This window comes from Carcharhinus amblyrhynchos, chromosome 20 (genome assembly GCF_965287045.1).
Source record: "Carcharhinus amblyrhynchos chromosome 20, sCarAmb.v2.hapA, whole genome shotgun sequence".
In the NCBI taxonomy this organism is placed as follows: domain Eukaryota; kingdom Metazoa; phylum Chordata; class Chondrichthyes; order Carcharhiniformes; family Carcharhinidae; genus Carcharhinus; species Carcharhinus amblyrhynchos.
In genome coordinates this window covers 39,636,050-39,645,088 of record NC_137343.1, presented here as the reverse complement: position 1 = coordinate 39,645,088, position 9,039 = coordinate 39,636,050, and the positions used below count along the sequence as shown (strand labels likewise).

The 9,039-nt window shown below is 46.2% G+C and overlaps 1 protein-coding gene across 1 annotated transcript in view; it reads left to right on the top strand.

The window, feature by feature from the left end:
- Window positions 1–240: 240 nt before the first annotated feature.
- Window positions 241–9,039, top strand: part of susd2 (sushi domain containing 2) — a 114,337-nt gene continuing 105,538 nt past the window's right edge. The window contains exon 1 of the mRNA XM_080208433.1: window positions 241–351. The gene's annotated coding sequence lies outside the window, so the exon portion shown is untranslated. The remainder of the gene's footprint in view (window positions 352–9,039) is intronic.

Genomic DNA, 9,039 nt, shown 5'->3' with positions numbered 1-9,039 from the left:
AGGGTTATTCAATTTATTCTTATCTTTAGTCTACTTAATGCTGTCATTTCCTTGATTGTGAAGGTGGTAAAATCATATCTAAATGACTTGTGGAAGAATGTACCCAGACCTTTGCCGATTAACCCGATAGGGAAAAGTGCCACCTTTATCCCTGGAAATAGTACTCCGAGCTGGAATGACAAGCCTCGTTTGGAACTCAAAGTGGTACTCGTGTGTGAAATGTGTACAGCCAGTAACATTGGCTTTTGACTCTTGTCAGGACATTCTTCTATGAAGAGTCTCTGTCCTATGGTGAATTACTTTAGCGGTTTGCTGCCTAGATGGTGACATTATAAACTCCTCTGTTCTACAGTAAGTACGTGTGCGGCTACCAGCACTGATAATTTGGCTCAGCGTGTAAATCTGCCAACTTACTGACCGTGACTATTTAAATTATATTGTGTCTTTGTGTGTGTGCAGTTCAATTGCTTATGTGTCCAGGCCTGTGTCTTAAAACTGCGCTTTGTGAAAAGACTGAAACAATAAATAAATTACTGAAAGCCTGTTGGTGCAGCTAGAAGTGTATGGCCAATATGCAACAGGAATGCAATCTGTGGCCTTATGACTTGGGGCTCTTGAATTAGAACAGGAGTCAGTTACAGCACAAAGTGCCAGAAGGGTCCTAGTAAAAAAAAGAAGTTAGATGTCAGATACAGATTCTTAAAGCAGCTTTCTATGAACGAACGCAGAACCACATTGAACATCCTGGTAGTACGCTGTACAGTCTCCCTTTCAATGCTGCTGACCCTTGCACACATTGCACTATGCAGACTGTGTGAGCGGGTGATCCCTCACTGATCCTATTCAGAAACACTTGATCCTGCGTGCTTTCTGTCCCAGGCTAATCTGAATCTGCTAAAAGTTGATCAAACCACCCAGTCTGCTTTGTTTACTTGCTTGTTGCTATTTTGTTCCCTTATTTTTGTGTTTTGCCAAACCGGGCCTGCAAAGCAATTTGTGCTGCAGCTTCCTGTCATCTGATACACAGCGTGTCACAACTGGATAACCTCTGCTACAAAGAAGACCTTCTGATTTATGTCACTTCCATGGAATGACAGAGTGGTGTAAACAGAAACAGTTATTTTCTGCTGAATAAATGTGAATGAGCTGCCATTGACTGACCTCCAGAATGGGCAGCTAAATAATAGTAAGTGCTCCAATTTTGCTGTGTCTTCAGGACCGAATAGAGGTTTTTTTGGGGAATGCACAACTTTAATTTAGTGTCGGCCCCCCTGAAATAACTCCATGGAGGAGAAGGTCCCATCACATAGTGCTTCTTTATTTACAATAATGTTACTAAACAGAGCTCTCTCTCCTTGTTGCTTCCTGCTACAGCAGGCAGAGAGACTGACACACCTGCTTTAAATAGGGAGCACGAGGCTCCCTGATTGGCCCATCAGTTAGGACTCAGGGAGCTCATACTCTAGCAGGCCAACCTCATTTGCCTGGCCGAAGTCATCACACTCCTCCCTCCAAAGTCCGAGGTATCCTCTTGGTTTGCTTTCCTCAGGGGTCTTTTCCTCCCCTCGAATGCTGGATCAGGATATCCCAACTCATCCCATGTGTCCATCTCGGACTCTGAGATCTCCACCAGAGGTATTGGAGAGATTGTACGAACCTGTCGGAGAGGTGGGGGGTGGGGAATCACTGCTCGTCTCTAGGACTGCAGGGTGGACTCGGCTCAGGAACAGGTGGAGAGTTGGAGGCAGGGACCTGGTCCAGGTGTTTCCTTACCACTGCCTCGCCCACGCATACTCGGTAGGATACCAATCCCAACCTGGACTCGACTGTTCCTGTTATCCATGGGGGTCCAGTTGTGTAATTTCTTACCTGAACTTTCTCACCGGCATCGAAGTGTCTCTCTTGGTGAGTGTTGTCACGGCCCCCGGCTCGGGCTTCTTAGTGTCTTCCCACCTTCCCTCCCATGTTTGGAAATAACAGGCTCATTTTGATGCGGGGTCATCTGCCCATCAGTAATCCTGCTGGCGTGGTGGTTCCTGTGGTGGCGTGTGGAGTTGTCCTATAGTCGAATAACTAGCGCGTGGGTTCAATCTCTATTGATGCCACTGGCTGTTTCTTCAACCCGGCCTTTAAAGTCTGGACTGCTCTCTCCGCTCGCACGTTTGACGCTGGGTGGTAAGGTACCCGCTTCATGTGCTGAATCCTTTTCGATTTCAATAAATGTTGTGAACTCTAAGCTGGTAAAAACTGATCCATTGTCGAAAACTAACACCTCTGGGATCCTGTGTGTTGCAAACTATGATGTGCAGTTTTTCAATGGTTGCCGTTGTGTTCCCTGAGTTCCGTTTTAATGTTCAACGTTTGGAATGGGCATCTATTATAACCTAAAATCCCATAAGCGGGCCTGTAAAATCGACACGGAGTTGTGATCATTTGGCCATTCCCACAGGTGCAGCTGGGCTGCCGGCGGTGACTTCTGTTCCTGTTAGCACCTCTGGCACTGTCCTACCAGTTTCATTCCGTCTGCATCCAGAACAGGCCACCAGACTTAGCTCCTGGCCAGTATCTTTATTTTTGATACCCCAAGGTGCTGATGGTTAGTTCAGCCAGTATGGCCCGATGCCCCTGCCTTGGGACGATGACCGGTCCTCCCCATAGCGGTATCCCGTCTACCACCGTGATCTTCTCCCTTCTGCTCCAGTATGGGTGGAACTGTGGATGGACCAGGCTTTCCAGCTGCCGTGTTAGCACCGGGTGCTTTACCTTCATCAATACAGGGTCTTTCTGCATCCATTGGCACATACCATGTGTGTCCACTGGGAGGGTTTCTAAGAAGTTTATTGTCATCATGGTCTCCTCTACTCTGGGTACCAATGGTGGGGTGTCCGGTAATGGTAGCTGGCTTAGGGCATCAGCTTTTGCCACTTGAGTCCCTGGCCGGTGCTCCAACCGATAATGGTCTGCGGTCAGTAATAATGTCCAACGCTGGATCCAGGCTGACGCTATCGATGGCACTGCATCGTCCTCCTTAAGTAGGCCCAGCAAGGACTTGTGAACTGTTACAATCGTGAATTTCCACCTGGTGGAATTTTTTAACCGCGAAGATTACAGCCAGACCTTCTAGGGTCCTGGAGGCAAAAGCTATTGGCCCTTCCTGTCCGTTTTGCCACCTGTGTGTTAGGACTGCGCCCATTCCATATGGGGAGGTGTCACAGGTGAGTACCAGTTGCTTCTTGGGGTTGTAATGTACCAATACATTTTCGGATGAGAGTTACTATTTAATTTTCTTGAAGGCCCTGTTCTGGTGCCCAGGCTTTGTCGCATTTTTTAAGCAACTGGTGGAGGGGGATCCAGAATGGAGATCCTGTTCTGTATGAATTTTCCATAGTACGTCACTAGTCCAAAAAAACAACCACAACTCCTGGATGGTGGTGGGGCTGGGGTGTTTTTTATACCTCGCACCTGATCCTCCAGAGGATGTAAGCCCAACTTATCCACTTTGTACTTGAGGTAGATTACTTGCGGTGTTAAGTAGACGCATTTCTCTCTTTTCAAACTTTGTCATCTCGTCCAGGCTCTGCAGATGTTCTGCCCTTGTTTTTCCTGTAATGAGGACATTGTCCAGGTCAATGGCAACCTGTGGGATGTCCTCCGTGTGGGATGTCCTCCGTGTGGGATGTTCTCCATGGTCCTCTGGCATACGACACAAGCTGAAAAATCTCAGAGTAATTTTTTATGCTGGAAGAGGCCTTTCAGTATATTCATTGTGGCGAATTTTTGTGAATCCTCGTCCAGCCGTGGTTGCAGCTATGCGTGGCTCATGTCCAGTTTTGTAACTAGGAGTCGTCCTGCCAACTTTGCGTACCAATCCTCAATCCTGGGTATTTGTCCAGCTGAGACGAACGATTTATTATCTGAAATCACTGCAAAGGTGCTCCGAGCCATCCTATTTAAGATGGGAACCGTGGGTTCCACCCATTCCACCAACTGGACCGGTTTTATTACTCTTTCATGCTGCAATCTTTTGATTTCTGTGTTGACCTTTTTTGAATGCAAATGGTATTGGTCGGGCTTTGCAAAACTTCGCGACAGCCTGCAGATCGATGTGAAATTTCGCTTTAACTTCTTCAATTGTTTCTAGACCTTTCCGTGAAACTTCCGGATATTTGCTCAGGGCTTCACTCAGGCGTCCGTTTTCCAGCTGAAAAATATTTGTCCCGTTTAGCTGGATCTCTTTCAGCCAATTTTGTACCGATAGGCTCGGTCCTGAACCTCCAGTACTATCAATGGCAGCCTAACCAGTTGTTTCCTGTAAGCAACTAACACATCACTTCCAGTGGTTCCTCTGTACAGGTCCTCAGCCTTGCTGAAGTTTTGGTCAGGGCTAAAGGTTGGAGTCCAGTGTGTATCTTGTTAGACACTGTCTCGCCAGTGACCGATACGGCTGCACCTGTATCCACCTCCATTAAAATTGGACATATTTAGTCTCACTGACAATTTGATGGGTTCTGATTTTGTCATCGCTATGCACAGTAGCTGTTCCTTGTCGGAGAGAGGCAGAGTTTCCAAGTTCTTCATTCTCCTGTCCCTCGGCCTACGAGTTCTTTTCAGCCACGTTGGTTTAGGAAACTTGTTTTTCTTCTGACACTGGCAACCGTTGCTATGTTGTGTCGGGTGGGTCTCTGCAGGGATTGCTGTCACTCTGGGCTTAATCTGGCCTTGTCTAGAGGTGGTTATATAGGAGATCTGCGCTCTTTCGTATCCGAATCCACCTGAGGGCCGCTATGTAGTGGCCTGCCCCGTAGTGGTAGTCCCCTAATCCAGTTGCACCCACGCAGACACGGGGAGAACATGCAAACGCCACACATGCAGTGATCCGAGGCCAGAATTGAATCCGTGTACCTAGTGTTGTGAGGCAGCAGGGCTAACCACTGCGTCACTGTGCCGCCCATGATGCAGATACGGGGGCGGGGGGACCTGTTGGTTTTGGGACCATCCCAGAAGAACATTCAGTTGGTTGAGAGATGGGGGAGATGCCACCCATTTTTGTCATCTCATCCAGCTGGTACTACACTAGCTTCACGAATGGATGGGGTACTTTTGCTGGTGTGACTAGGCACACGGGCTTAGCATCCTCCCTCAGTGTAATCCTGGATGCTGTTCTCAGACACCCCAATTCGGGAAAGAGTTTTGGGAACTCCTTTTCAAATTTGGAACCAGGCCCTTGCTTGGTGACTGGGTCAGTTTCCTATAAGGCGCTGAGGCTGGCACAGGCCTTTTGACAGTGCACAATGAACAGGGTCTCTCTGTTCCCACTGTGATTGTTACCTGTAGAGTAAATTTAAGATCTTTTAAAAAAGTTTATTTATTAGTCACAAGTAGGCTGACATTGACACTGCAATGAAGTTACTCTGAAAATCCCCTAGCCGCCACACTCCAGCACCCGTTCAGGTCAATGCACCGAACCAACACTTCTTCGGGCTGTGGGAGGAAACCGGAGCACGTGGAGGAAACCCACGCAGACATGGGGAGAATGTGCAGACTCCACACAGACAGGGACTCAAACCTGGATCCCTGGTGCTGTGAGGCACTAACCACTGTGCCACCATGTTGCCCTTTGGGTTTGATGATGCCTGAACCATACAGCTGCATTGTGGGTAACATCGGCTGTGGGGTGAACCTCCCTGGTTTCTTGTCCAAGAAGACTGCAACACTGGCTCTCATGTCCAATTTAAAGTTTGCGAGATGGCCGTTAATGAAGATGCCCACATTCCAGGATGAAAATCTTGATTCTTTGACCTCACTGCAGCAACATGGCTGCGGTTCCTCTTGGTGTGGTACCCTGACCTCGTGAATCGTCTTAGGATCATCTGTGTGTCCGTCTGTGTTAGCTTTGCATAACTTTCTAAAGCGCCCAACGCGATGTTGAGACCGCCAGACATTGATTATGGATATGGCATTGTTTGGTTCTACAGCGCTGACATGGTCACACACCCTCTAGTGGTCAGTTAAGGTATTGCTTCCCTTGGCCTGGAGTGTCTCTGTTCCTCTGCTGTTTTATTACCTGGACAGGTTGCTCTGCACCATCGCTTAAGATGGACCTGCACTGTAAACCGATTCCTTGACAACCTAAAATGGCCTCCTCAAGATTCAAATCTCCCTTAGCTTGAAACATGTCTGAAAGTCCATCATTGCCAGCCTGACAACAATCCTGTCCCTGATTAGCTCTGGTTATTGGTCATTACCGTCACGGCCTTCAGTCAGTCTGTGCGGCTCATTAGTGAAAGAGCCAACACATTCTCCTGGCTGTTGGACATGTTTGTTAAAATTTTCTCTATCAGGGATTTTGTTACTGCTCAAATTGAAATAGGTGTCAAATAATTTTAAAACTTCACCAGATCTCACTAAGGATTCATTGATTCCTTGTTCAGCTATCATATCATCAGCTATTGGACCTACAGAATAAATTAGTAATCAGTGTGTTAACCTGTTCAGCTTCTGTCTTTTAATTTAGACCTGAAGCAATCCTATATCTAGTGAATCTCTTTCTCCAATGTCCCCAACTTTCTGATCGGTCAGGGCCTTTGATGAGTCCAAACTGGTCTAGTGAGGCAACATTTTGACCAATGATTAAAGTTAAGAGTGAGTATAGTTTTGAATTCTGGTGCTGCTGTATGTGTCTTATCAGTGAATTCTCCCACGCTGGTTAATTTTCACATGCTCCTTCACAGTAATGGTGGTGGCAATTTCTGTATTTTCAATTTTTGGCAGCCGTCGCTGGATCGACCTTTTTTACGTCTTCCTAGCTGTATCTGAGCATTTTCAGGTCACGAAACTATTGATTCCTGGCTTTTGCTGGGCTTTAAACTGCTGATTATTTTTAATGATATTTCTTTATGCTCGATTTGGAGTGAGCTTGGCTGCCACGTGCACTAACTTGGGTCTAGAACTGTTTACAATATGTTTTAGATCGGCAATTCTGACTGAGGCTGACTTGAAAGCCTTTTTAAAGCTTGTTCTAGCCAAGAAGTTCAGTTCATTTTAACACATCACCATGAAGTCTTCTAACTCTGCACTCTTTGAGCAATCTAGCTGGACTTTCATGGGATTTTCTGCTGCATTCTGGAATTTTATTTCTGCTTCCGCTTTGGACCTTTTCTCTGGTGATCTCCTTCTGCGTCTTTGCTTCTTTCTGGTGCTTTTCATAAGTCAGAAAACTGCTATTTCAATCTTCCAGGTTTTAAATTTCTTCATCAGTTTCTGTAAGGGTCTTGGTTGTCCTGAAAGCTGCCGTGTGTGTAGTTCAGTAGATCTCATGAAGAGGTTCTGAGTCTTATATAGTTTTAACAGTATTAACGACACATAACTATATATGTAGTATAAGGTCTAAGCTAAGGGCTGTCTTCATGCATGATTCTATACACATGTCTGTCCAGTCCAATCCTGCTAATGATAAGAGGAGGCGGTGGCCTAGTGGTATTAGCATTTGACTATCAATCCAGAAATTCAGCTAATGTTCTGAGGATCTGGGTTCGAATCCCACCATGGTGGGTGGTGGAATTTTAATTCAGTAAAAATATCTGGAATTAAGAATCTACTGATGACCATGAAAACATTGTCAATTCTCGTAAAAACCCATCTGGTTCACTAATGTCCTTCAGCGAAAGAAATCCGCTGTCCTTCCCTGGTCTGGCCTGCATGTGACTCCAGAGCCTCTCGGACAACGAGGGGCAATAAATATTGGCCAACCAGTGACGCCCATGTTCCACAAATGAATTAAAAAGCCCACGAGTTCCAAAGGGAATCTCTATTTGATCTCCTTGTGGGGCCTGTTGAATTCGAGTTCCCTTGGTAACAGGCAATTGCCTACCTAGGTGGAACTCATCATCTTTATAAGGCAGGCACTGGGAAAGGTCTGACGAACTATTGGCCCAGTTGGATTTATGTATGTACTCCACGGAGTGGTGGCTTTACTTTAGGATTTACAATAAATGCCCTTCCTTTCCAGTTGGCTTCCTGCGTTATTACACCTGCCCTCAAGACCTGGGTAGTGTGTTCCTGTACTGTGGGCAGTACTATATCCAGTCCCGTGTTAACCCTTTCAATGCCAATCCCTTATGCTACAGATATTTCTTCAATTGCCGGTTTCAGTATAAACTTATTTTGCATTTTAAATTTTTGCTGCTTGGACCATCTATTCTAACTGACTTAATTGTGTGAGAGTCACTCTGTGACCAGAGGCTATCGTGATCAGGAATGCACTGTGTGGTGAAACAGTAACTTTCAAAGAGGATTTGAATAAATTCTGGGAAAAGTAATGATGGGGAAGGAGTGGGGGTGGAGTTAGATCAGATGGAGAGCTCCTTTAAACAGCTGGCATGAGATGGGCCAAATGGCCTCACTCTGTACAGTATAATTCTGTAAGGTTCAGCATTGTAGTTCCAAATGAGAGGCAAGATGAGGTGCTGTGACTCATGATTTCTGACCTTGAATGCTCGTTGCTTTCCGATTGGAATAAATGTGACGGGGAGCAGTTAACATTTCAAATGAAACTTGGCAATTGGATTTCTCGTGACATTGGGGCCAGCAATTTGGGGGGTGGGGAGGGGGTGTAAAGTCCTGACCCTGGAGCTGATTTTAGGTGTGTACCTGCTGTGTGTACCAACAGGAAAGGACCTGGCAAAGGATCGGCTTTTATATAATTCATTGATCTTCATGTAAAATTAAGAGGGATTTTGATAGATTCGATGTGGAGAAAACCTTTCCACTGGGAGAAAGGTCAGTGACCAGAGGACACAGATCTCAGATAATTGGCAAAATATCCAGAGGGGAAATGAAGAGAGTTTTCCTTTTATTCAGAAGTTGTTATGATGGGTTGGTGTACAGACGGCACGGTGGCACTGCTATCTCACAGTGTCAGGGACCTGGGTTCGACTTGGGTCACTGCCTGTGTGGAATCTGCATGTTCTCCCCGTGTCTACGTGGGTTTCCTCCGGGTGATCCGGTTTCCTCCGACAGTCCAAAAATGTGTGGGTTAGG